General features: G+C 36.6%; 1 non-coding gene across 1 annotated transcript; it reads right to left on the bottom strand.

Annotated features, from left to right (window-relative positions):
• Positions 1–4,392: 4,392 nt before the first annotated feature.
• Positions 4,393–4,499, bottom strand: LOC131158962 (small nucleolar RNA R71). The gene has a single exon (XR_009137579.1). It is a non-coding gene; the product is annotated as a small nucleolar RNA R71 (small nucleolar RNA).
• Positions 4,500–9,570: the final 5,071 nt, after the last annotated feature.

The raw sequence follows: 9,570 nt of genomic DNA, 5'->3' as shown, positions 1-9,570 counted from the left end.
ACATTTATTTTAGGGTTCAAATTGTTTCCATATTATTATTATTATTATTATTTTTATTAGGGATTAATTGTTTCCATATGTGTATATATTGAATATTAACTTTAGGGTTTTGATTATTTCCAAGTCGTTATTATTGTATTTATAGGATGTCAATGTCTTATTATGGTATGTGTTACATTATTATTATTATTATTATGCGCGTATTATTACTATCTATTAGGTTGGTTTGTTATTAGCGCAAGTCATTAGGTGTTATAGCAATTTATTATCATATAGTATATATGGCATATAGTTGTTATTATTATTATTATTAGTATTATTATTATTATGTAGTTTTTTTTATTTTCATGTACTATGGTATGTTTGATATCGTTGTTTACATTATATGTTTATATTTAGTATTATATATTGTAGTATTATTTTAGTGTCCATTATAAGGTGTAGTATTTTAGCTTATTACTACGTTCACTATTATTATGTTTACTATTATTACGTTTATTATTAAATTATGTGTTTAGTATGTTATGTATATGTTTATATTATAGTATTTATTTTTGCGTGGGTGTATCCCTATGATTTTATTGCGGGGGTATGAGCCTTCGGGCATCACGTACCCTAAGCTCTGAGGGAACATATATGTATATGTTAGCTTTATTTATTTATTATTTTACTTATTTATTTTTTTACATGTATTTACAAATTCATAAAAAGGAGTAATTTAAAGAATTATTAGATTAACTTAGGGATAATTTCAAATTAATTAGGTACCGTTCGTAAGAACGGGTGCGTAGGGGGTGCTCGTACCTTCCCCTCGCGTAACCGAACTCCCGACCCCAACTCTGGTAATGTAGACCGATTCTACCCCTAACGGGGTAGTAATCATGTGTTCTAACCGCACTAAAGGTTAGTGGCGACTCCTACACCATATTTTTCCTAAAAATATTAAAATAATTTTTAGTTCGCCGCCCGGGGCACACGCGCTCGCCGGGACAGTCGCGACAATAACTATAGACAGACTAAGACGCACTATCAGGTCACTTCTTAAGTATGGATTTGATGATCTGGTTTCTTATGCACTCATTATTAGTAGCGGGGATCCTATCACTTTCCAAGAGGTGGTGCACAACCAAGAGAAAAGTAGATGGATGGGTGCTATGGTGGAGGAGATGAAGTCTCTGCATAAGAGCTAGGCATAGGAGTTGGTGGAGCTTCTAAAGGGGAAGAGAGTGATTGGTGGGTGTATAGGAAGTAGGAAGTAGTATCAGAAAAGGAAAGAGAAAAATTCAAGGCTCGTCTAGTAGCAAAGGGTTACTCACAGAGGAAAGGAGTTGATTATGATGAGATCTTCTCCCCTGTGGTTAGACACACTTCCATCAGGGCAGTGTTGAGATTAGTTACACATTTTGATATGCATTTGGAGCTTATGGATGTAAAGACAACATTTTTTCATGGTGGTTTGGAGGAGCTGATTTACAAGGTACAACTAGAAGGGTTTAGTTAACCTGGACAGGAACATTTGGTTTGTAAACCAAGGAAATCACTTTATGGGCTGAAGCAGTCTTCAAGGCTATGGTACAAATAGTTTGACTCATGATCCAGATTGGCTATAGGAGATGTGAGTATAATTGTTGTGTTTATGTGAAGAGCCTTGATGGTGGTTCATTCATTTTTCTATTGCTTTACGTGGATGACATGTTAATTGCTGTGAAGAATATGATTGAGGTCAACAAGTTGAAAACTCTGTTCAGCCAAGAATTTAACATGAAAGATTTGGGTGAGACCAAGAAAATTCTTGGGATGGAGATTAGTAGGGACAGAGCTTCCATGAGATTGTGGTTATCTCAACATATTTATGTTGAGAGTGTGTTGTAGAGGTTCAGCATGGATAATGCAAAACCTGTAAGTATACCGTTGATGAGTGGCATAAATTAGATTAATTTAGCACTCTTAACTTCAAACTTTGGCCTAATTTTATTTAATTTTTTTCTATTTAAGGTCTCACTGTGGTCATTTGATTTTATTGCAGATTTGAAGAAAAGAAAGAAATTTTTTTTCGGAATTAAATCCAGAATTAAAAATGTGAGAGAAGCCATGCACTATACAAGGAGACGTCACATGCACTACGCGGGTCGTGAGCATGAAGAGTTGCTGTGTACGTAAGCTGTTAAATAATCGCGGGCTTGTGCATGGGTCAAATGAGAAGCTATGTGATTTTGGAAAAAAAGAGCAATTTTGGATATTTAATATATATATATATATATATATATATATATATATGTGTGTGTGTGTGTGTGTGTGTTGGGCATGCAAGTTAGAAAGGAGAGAAAGCTTTAGATTGGAAAGATGAAATTAGAAAAGTCAAAATAAATGGGCTTTGAAAGTTGGCATGTGAATAGTGCCATGCAAAGAAAGTGAGGAAGGCTTCAAATAGGTGGGCTTGAGAGGCTTGTGGGCTTTGAAAAAAAAAAAAAAAGAAACCACGTGAACATTGGCGCATGCACAAAGGGTAGGAGCTGGATTGCTTGTTGGAAGACGGGCCTGGGAGGAATCAATTAAGCTGGGCCACTACGTGAACATGGGCCGTGAAGCACGTGATGTGACTACATGTGCTAGACTTAGAGAAGGGCTTCATGTGCTGGGAATGAATTATTCAGGTAGGGGGGTTTTTTAGAATCAAGAGTGGGGCGGTATTCTGAGGGGAGGCACACACACACACGAGGCCACGCAGAGGAAGCTTTCTTTTGGTTTTCTCTTGGTGGGCTGCGTTGGGGTTTTTCTCTTTGGGGACGAAGGGGGGATTGGAGGATTATTCTAGGAGCTCTTCTGCTACACAATACAACACACGAACAGTAAGGGTGGTTGGTGGTACGCTGAAAAATTAATATCTTTTTGGGAACCAGAAAGTGGCGAACAACGACGGTGCTCTGGGTGTTCGCGACGCGCGACGAAGGTGCTATGGGTGTTATTTTGTCTTCTACTCTTGAAATAAAAGAATGTATGATGAAATCGTTTATGTTTGATTTAATTTTCGGTATGAACTAATTTTTGTATTTTTGGAAAACAATGTAGCCTAGTTTTAAACTATGCTTGCTCTTCGATGCTAATCTGAAGTAGTTTTTTTTAATGTTTGTTTGAGTTATTCTGTGCTTAATGCTTTTAATTAATTGGCCATTAGTTAGATGATGTTGGTCTTGTGATTTGCCACTGAAAGGAGGAATTATAGGATAGATCTTGGATAATTCAGCGTAAGTGAATATAGAGATTGAAAGACTTGTATGAACCTATGTAGTATTAAAAATCGAGGGGCTTATTGGGTTCTTGCGTTATTAATTTGAATATTCTTATATTAAATAATAAACAAGAATAGGTTCTGATTGACTATCGAAGGAGGCTTTTGGAAAATATGGAAATTTGCTAACAAACAAAGAAAATGAAGTCGAATTAGCTAGATGAGTAAAGCATAGTAAGAGACTAGGTGAAATTGGTTTCCTATAAGTTTTCACCTTCATTAATTTGATACGTGGCAATCAATTTTATTTTCCTTTGAATAGTTTAGTTGAAGTAGCCTTATTTCAATTTCGCATTCTAGAATTATTAATCTTTCTAAGCAAAATCAAGATTAGTATAATTTCGGTACTTAGTAAAATCAAAACACCAATCCCCAAGGACGATACTCTTCACATCACTATATTATAAAACTACGATACTGTGCACTTGTAGTTTTGCACCGATCAAGTTTTTGGCGCCGTTGCCGGGGATTGAGTTTTTCTTATTTTTGCCAATATCGTTACAAAGTAATCTTGGTTTTAATTTAGAATTATATATATATATTAACTTTATTTCTTTATTTTATTTTATTCTATTTTATTATTTTTTTCTTTTGTATTTCAGGTGTATTTTTTATGTTGGATGTGCCGTGCTAGAACCCGTGACATTATTCCCTTTGATCCGTAGATTGAAAGAACTTTCAGAGCACTAAGAAAGAAGAAGGTACTAGCCATGGAGAACGGACAACAGAATGCGTAGCCACGCGCCTTGAAGGATTATGTACGATGAGTTGTGAGTGAGAATTACTCAGGTATTAGACGCCAGACCATTAATGCCTACAATTTTGAGCTCAAACTTGCTTTGATCAGCATGAGGCAAAAAGCCCAATTTAGTGGATCGCCACTTGATTATCCCAATATTCATTTGGCGATGTTTTTTGAAATTTGCGACACTGTAAAGATCAATGGTGTTACTGAAGACACCATTAGACTGAGATTGTTCCCTTTTAATTTAAGGGACAAGGCAAGAGGTTGGCTATAATCTTTACAACTGGGAAGTACCACTAGTTGGTAGGACATGGCAGAAAAATTTCTAGTTAAATTTTTTCCACCTGCAAAAATAGCCCAACTCAGGAGTGAGATTGGTCAATTCAAGCAACATGATTTTGAATCACTCTATGAAGCATGGGAAAGGTATAAAGATTTGATTCGACGCTGCCCACAACATGGATTGTCGGATTGGTTGCATATTCAGATGTTTTATAATGGGTTAAATGGGCAAACTCGGACTTTAGTTGATGCTATGTCTGGGGGAACTTTGATGTCAAAGACACTTGAAGGTGCTACTTCTCTTTTGGAAGAAATGACCTCAAATAACTAACAATGGCCAACCGAAAGAACTATGACTAAGAAAGTTGCTGGGATTCATGAATTGGAGCCGTTTGCTTCCCTTTCAACTCAAGTTGCTTCTTTATCCCATCAGATTTCAGCTTTGATAATCCAGAGGATACCACAAAGTGCAAAATATGTGGCAGGTACAAGTAGGACAAATCCGAGCAATGTAGCGAGTCAAGAACAGGTTCAATACATCAACAATAAGAACTACGACTATTAGGGTAATCCCGTGCCACAATATTACCATCTAGGGTTTCAAAATCATAAGAATTTGTCTTATGGAAATACAAGGAATATGTTGCAACCTCCTCTAGGACTTGAAAGTCAACAAAGTGAGAAGAAGATGTCACTTAAGGAAGCCATGGTATCATTTTTTGAGGAGACAAAAGCAAGGTTTAAAAAGACTAATTCACGGTTGGACAACATTGAGACTCATTGCAGCAATATGGGAGCCACTATGAAGAATCTTGAAATGCAAATTGGGAAACTGGCTAGGACCATAAATACCCAATAGAGAGGAACTTTTCCTAACAACACCGAAGTGAATCCAAAGGAACAATGCAAGGCCATCACACTTAGGAGTGGAAGAGAAATTGAGAAGTCACTAGCAAAGGAAACCACGTCCACACCTACAACTGAAAATAATGGCCAAGGCAAGAATAAAGTGGAAGAAGACGAGATTTTGGATGACACACCAAAAGAGATGGACACGCCTCCAACAATTTCATTTCCTGACAGTCCTCCAATTCTCTCTGCTCCACTTCCTTATCCTCAACGTTTTCAAAAATAAAAATTAGATAAGCAATTTTCTATGTTTTTGGATATTTTAAAGAAAATTCACATAAATATTCCTTTTACAGATGCCCTGGAACAAATTCTAAACTATGTCAAATTCTTGAAAGACATCATTTCAAAGAAAAGAAGGTTAGAGGAGTTCAAAACAGTGAAGCTTACTGAAAAGTGTAGTGCTATTCTTCAAAAGAAATTGCCTAAAAAATTAAAAGATCTAGGGAGTTTCACTTTGCCTTGCACTATTGGAAATTCATTTTTTGATAAAGTTTATGTGATCTTGGTGCTAGCATTAATCTTATGCCACTCTCTGTTTGCAGGAAATTAGGACTTGGAGAGATGAAACAAACAACTATTTCTTTGCAACTAGCAGACCGATCCATCAAGTATCCACGTGGAATCATGGAAGACGTATTGGTAAAGGTGGATAAATTTATTTTTCCTACTGATTTTGTGGTGTTAGATATGGAGGAAGACCAAAAAGTCCCACTAATTCTCGGCCAACCATTCTTGGCCACTGGAAGGGCTTTAATTGACGTTCAAAAGGGTGATCTAACATTGAGAGTAAACAAGGAAGAGGTCATGTTCAACATCTATCAAGCCATGAGATTCCCAGAAGATCCAATCACTTGCTTTTGGGTAGATGTCACTTAGCAATGTATAGAAGAAGCCTTTCAGAAGTTGTACCAGCCGATCATCTAGAATGGTGTATCACTACTTTATCTCATGTTTATGATTTTAATAATTCTACTATTTGTGAATCTAATTTACCTTTTGTTAGTGAGAAATTTCTACACTATTTATTTGCCTTGGGAGCCTTGCAGCAGATTACAACACCTAGCAATGAAGTAGGGAAGATAGAACCTATGGTAGTGAAGACGGACTCTAGAATTTCTAAAGAAAAGATGTAGCATACTACAACTCTAGAGTTGAAGCAATTACCTAAGCATCTTCGCTATGCATTCTTGGGGGATAGTGACACCTTTCCATTGATTGTCGCGACATCACTCACATTTGAAGAAGAGGAAAAGCTGCTGTGTGTGTTAAGGGAGCATAGAACAGCCTTGGGATGGATTGTTTCTGACATAAAAGGTATAAATCCTTCAACTTGCATGCACAAGATTGTAATGGAGGAACTTTACAAATTGTTGATCGAGCACCAAAGAAGATTAAATCCAGCAATGAAGGAAGTTATGAGAGCTGAAAATTTGAAACTCCTCAATGTTGGAATTATTTATGCTATTTTTGACAACTTATGGGTAAGTCCAGTGCAGGTTGTACCAAAGAAAGGTTGAATGACGGTGGTGAAAAATGAAAATAATGAGTTTATTCCTATAAGAGCAGTCATGGGGTGGCGTGTATGTATGGATTACCATAAGTTGAATAAAGCAACAAGGAAGGATCACTTTCCACTCCCCTTCATTGATCAAATGTTGGATCGATTGGCTGGATATTCATATTATTGCTTCTTAGATGGTTATTCGGGGTATAACCATATTGCCATAGCCCTCGAAGATCAAGAGAAAACTACATTTACATGCTCCTATGGAACAATTGCTTTTAGGAGGATGCCTTTCGGATTGTGCAAAGCCCTGGTGACATTTCGACGTTGCATGATGGCTATCTTTTCCGATATGGTGGAAGAGAAAATGGAAATTTTCATGGATGATTTTTTAGTTTTTGGTACATCTTTTGGTCATTGTTTGCATAATTTAGCTCTTGTTTTGCAGAGATGTGAAGATAAAAATCTAGTACTAAATTGGGAGAAGTGACATTTCATGGTTCAAGAAGGGATCGTGCTTGGCCATAGAGTGTCATCTAAAGGAATTGAAGTTGATCGAGCTAAAATTGAAACCATAGAAAAACCACCACCCCCAAAGAATGTGAAGGGAATAATAAGCTTTCTGGGACACGTTGGATTTTACAGACGATTTATAAAGAATTTTTCTTAACTCTCTAAAGCTTTATGTAATCTTCTTGAAAAAAAATCTGCATTTGACTTTAATGATGTTTGTTTGCAAGCCTTTAACGCAATCAAGGAGAAACTAATTTCAGCACCAGTTATGATAGTACTAGATTGGAGTCAACCATATAAAGTCATGTGTGATGCAAGTGACTTTACAATTGGGGCAGTGCTAGGATAGAGGTGAGACAAGCTGTTTAGGGCCATATATTATGCAACTCGGACATTGAATGAAGCTCAATTAAATTATACAAAAATTGAAAAGGAGATGCTTGTTGTGGTGTTCTTTTGTGATAAATTTCGGTCTTACCTCATTGGTACAAAGGTGATAGTGTTCATTGATTATGCAACGCTTCTCTATTTGTTTGGCAAGAAGGATGCCAAGCATAGGTTGATTCGTTGGATCCTGCTTTTGCAAGAATTTGATTTGGAGGTGCGTGATAAGAAAGGAAGCGAAAATTCAATTGTTGATCATCTCTCTCAGTTGGAGCAAGAGGAAGTAAGACCAGATTCAGTGATCCAAGAAGCATTCCCTGATGAGCAGTTGTTTGCACATGAAATCAAGCTTCCTTGGTACGCTGATATTGTAAACTACTTAGCTTACAAAGTATTGCCACCATATCTCACTTACCATCAACGCGAGAAGTTTCTGCATGATGTGAAATATTATCTATGGGATGAGTCTTTGCTATTCAAAAGATGCCCTAATCAAATCATCTGAAGATGTGTGCCAAAAGAAGAGATGCAAGCCATTCTTCATCATTGCCATTCCTCATCGTATGGAGGACACTTTGGAGCAACACGAACAATAGCCAAGGTACTTCAAAGTGGTTTCTTTTGGCCTTCCATTTTTCATGATAGTTATACTTTGGTGAAAACTTGTGACTGGTGCCAACGTATGGGAAATATTTCAAGATGTTAGGAGCTACCATTGAAAAATATCTTAGAGGTTGAGTTATTCGATGTTTGGGGAATAGATTTTATGGGTACTTTCCCTCCTTATTTTGACTATGTTTATATCTTGCTGGCAGTTGATTATGTGTCAAAATGGGTGGAAGCAATTGCTACAACAACAAATGATGCAAAGGTAGTGCTCAACTTTCTGCAGAAGAATATATTCACAAGATTGGCACTCCACGAGCTATTATTAGTGATGAAGGGACCCACTTTTGCAACGAGTTATTTGACAAACTTCTTTGTAAATATGGTGTGAAGCATAAGATAGCACTTGGCTACCATCCTCAAACGAATGGCCAAGCTGAAATTTCAAATCGATAAATCAAAAACATCCTTGAGAAGATGGTCAACTCCAATAGAAAGGATTAGGTAAAGGAGCTTGATGATGCCTTGTGGGCATACCGCACTGCTTTTAAAACACCTATCAGGATGTCCCCTTACTAATTAGTGTTTGGAAAAGCATGTCATCTCTCGGTTGAGTTGGAGCATAAAGCCTATTGGGTTGTGTGGAAACTTAATTTTGATTTGAAGGCAGCAGAGGAAAAGCGACTTCTTCAATTGAATGAGATGGATGAGTTCTGGAATGATGCATATGAAAATGCAAAAATCTACAAAGAACGGACGAAGAAGTGGCATGACAAACAGATTCTTAGGCATGAGTTTGCTCCAGGACAACAAGTTCTACTCTTCAACTCACGACTGAAACTCTTCCCAGGCAAGTTAAGGTCAAGATGGATAGGTCCTTATACAATTGACAAAGTTTTCCTTTTTATATCAATAGACTTGAAGGACAAGACAAGGAATATATTAAGAGTTAATGGTAAGAGATTGAAGCACTATTATGGAGAACAAATGGAGAGGAACTGTGCATTTATTCTTCTTGGAGATCCTAATTGATGAAGATTGAAAAGTCTGATTGGAGATGTTAAAACAAGCGCTTATGGGAGGCAACCCAAAGATTTTTCCTTTTTTATTTCATTATTTTTTTTATTTTTATTACTTTATTACTTTATTTATTTATTCATCCTTGAATAATTTGTATTTTTGATGCAGGTTTATTTCGCATGAATAAAGAGCTAAAAATTTAATTTTTCGACTGATTCACTAAGAAACCATGGAAATTCCTTTCATTTCTTCAATCTTTCTCACCTTTGATTTACAATGAGGACATTGTTTAGTTTAAGTTTGGGGGTGTGATTT

The sequence above is a fragment of the Malania oleifera genome, chromosome 6, assembly GCF_029873635.1.
Source record: "Malania oleifera isolate guangnan ecotype guangnan chromosome 6, ASM2987363v1, whole genome shotgun sequence".
Taxonomy (NCBI): domain Eukaryota; kingdom Viridiplantae; phylum Streptophyta; class Magnoliopsida; order Santalales; family Ximeniaceae; genus Malania; species Malania oleifera.
Note: the sequence above shows the minus strand (reverse complement) of the source record. Positions and strands in the feature narration are given on the sequence as shown.